Source organism: Lepeophtheirus salmonis, chromosome 3, assembly GCF_016086655.4.
Source record: "Lepeophtheirus salmonis chromosome 3, UVic_Lsal_1.4, whole genome shotgun sequence".
NCBI classification, from domain to species: domain Eukaryota; kingdom Metazoa; phylum Arthropoda; class Copepoda; order Siphonostomatoida; family Caligidae; genus Lepeophtheirus; species Lepeophtheirus salmonis.
This window is the reverse complement of record NC_052133.2, coordinates 5,817,975-5,820,698: the sequence shown is the minus strand read 5'-3', so window position 1 is coordinate 5,820,698 and position 2,724 is coordinate 5,817,975. Positions and strand designations below refer to the sequence as shown.

Below are 2,724 nucleotides of genomic sequence, written 5' to 3'. Positions count from 1 at the left end.
CTATGTATGACGTCAGTAAAAATACTCCGTTATCCTTAATATGAATTTGTGTCGACTCAGAACTCTAAAATTTTGACTCAAATCCAATCAAATATATTTAAAAGAAACGTTTGCTAGGCTGGAAGAGATATTTTTAAGAATAAAATCTCAGTTATTGACGATGTTTTTTTATACACATATCTTATGACGTTTTATAATTACTAAGGATATAATTTAGATATTATTCAAACTCATTTGCCATGTCAAGTTTTATCCATTTTTAAGTGTTTCTCAATCTTTTGAGTTATATCTCATTTGATAGGACTTAGGCAATATCCACTCATTTCAGCATGTTTCTTTTTAGCGAGTATTTATTTCTAATGAGTTTGATTGGAATAACTTTTTCAAAAAAATAAAACAGATTGGGTTAGTCCATGTAAAGTGTGCTATGAATCTGCATCGCATAAAAAATAAGAAAGTATGCTGCATTTCTTCCAGTTGATAAAAGTAGTAGGTTGCGTAATAATAATCGCTTATTTTCTTCCGTGTTTCCGTGTTACTATATTAATGGCATATTTGATCAAAAGTGTAGCTATACATTTGTCATTCCGTTCGACCCTACCTATTTTAGAAGCAATCACCAAAAGTTTACAATAAAAATCTGGCTCATTACCTCTAGGACATGTGTTACTTCTCATATCCAAGGAATACCATAAAATAATATGATAATATTCCTTGTCATATTTCATCCTCTTTCTACTGATATAGCCGTAACTTCAACTAAGTAAAAGGGATGGCCGTAGAGACTATTGACAAATGTATAGCTGCGCTTTTAATAAAATATGTCATTAGTACAGTAGACTTAGTCTGAGATATAATGAAGAGGGATGAAGCACGGAGATTGAAATCGTTTTTGCAGAGGGGAAACCTTTAATAAATAAATATTTGATACTTGGCATGATTTGGAAACAAGCCAAGAAACAAAGTGAAGTATCTTGATATCGATGGAGATTATGTTCTTGGAACAAGAATAGAACTTCAATAAAACAACATCTATAATGTAGAAAACAATTTATTAGCATTATATAAACCAATGAAAACCAATAATAATCATGGAGAAATCCATGTAATAATACATTCAAGACTCCAGTTTAAATAAAAATATGGATATAATTGTTTTAAATGCACTGAAAGAAAAAAAAATAGTGCAGTATAAATAATATTTCACCCTGAATACAGAAATGAAATGCACCTATTATTACAGATGCAATTATAATAATAAATACAATATTTTTTTGGATTTCGACACATACAATGAATTTAGAATACATTTCACAGTTTATTTACTTTTCTATTTGCTTCATGATCACTATGTTTCTTGTGTATCCTATTTTCTTGCACATTCACAGAAGGACCATAGCTTTTAATTATGAAATTAGACAATTCTAAGCTATAAATACAATCAATTTAAAAATCAACATATAATTTTACTACACATATAGTACTTATGAAAAAGGTCCATTGTATATTTAGTGTTTCCATAATTAAACGCGGTAATTGAAGGCTAGCACTTCTTTATTTCAGTACCCCAATAACACTGTCACAAAAGAGATCAACTTGTGTAGCTGAACAATACACTTAAATATAGGATTTGTTTATTATAGGTAATTATAAAATACTAACAAGTCAATGTAAGTATTTGAAATATTAGTTGTTTAATTAATGAAGGAGGAAAGGAAAAAAGAAAAACCGATAGATAAGTAATCAGATCAAGAAGTGAGAATCCCGAGCAATCTCATTATAGACCCTTCACTCGCTCTTTTCCTTTTCTCCAGTATATCACTCAGTATATTATATGACGTAGTATCGATGATTTTATGTTGACGTGAATCCTGTTCATTTATTTAATTCTATAATAATAAGTAATAACACAGAAGAGCCATCCCGAATCCCTCTGGTCTGTCGGTAAGCTTTATACACGGTAATAATTCATCATTTTCCTGTAGTCTCTGATTGGGCAGAGACAGCTTCTAGGATCTCCATTGAGTTGAGTACATACTCTTCTAGCCTTGGTGGAATAGGTAATATTTTATTTTTAACACCATATATTATCCCTCGGACTTTAGAGATAATATATCCAATTTCTTAGATTCAGTTTCTTGGTCGAACTTTTCACAGATAATGCAATCCACCATTCTAACAACGGCAGCCAATTTGGAGTGTTTAAATGGAATGAGGTATCGATGTTTTCTTTACAAAAGAGCACATTCTAGACTCAACCATTTGTTTTGACTTATTTGTAAATAAAGTAGAGGTGGCCAATTGGAATCTTAACCATTTTTGATGGGAATCTGTTAGGTAGTTTATCAATATTGTTTTTTGGTTTAATACCTTTACAATTTATTTGAAGTCCAGTCCCTCCAATCTTCTCTTGACGATAAGGGACGACACTCCGTTGTTATCATCGTTTATTAAATATCTTATGCTACTATTAGGGAGTGCATGAAACACTGTTTTGAAGAAGGGTGTTGAAGGCTCGAGGTTACTGGTTTTGGAATGGTAGTATAAGACTAATCTCTTGGTTCTACTTAATAGAATGAAATTGCCTAGCTCCTTATCTCCACGAGATTGACCAACAGAAGTTAGTCCTCCTTCACTTAAAAACTCGTACCGACATCTCAACCTTAGATTGAAGTTAAGAGGTTCGTCAGAGCTAATGGTATGTAAAATGTCATTCATAATGGA

At 31.4% G+C, this 2,724-nt stretch overlaps 1 long non-coding RNA gene across 1 annotated transcript; it reads left to right on the top strand.

The window, feature by feature from the left end:
• The first annotated feature begins 1,920 nt into the window (after window positions 1–1,920).
• On the top strand, window positions 1,921–2,301 carry LOC139904837 (uncharacterized). Its single transcript, XR_011779084.1, has 2 exons — window positions 1,921–2,060; window positions 2,135–2,301. It is a non-coding gene; the product is annotated as an uncharacterized lncRNA (long non-coding RNA).
• The last annotated feature ends 423 nt before the right edge of the window (window positions 2,302–2,724 follow it).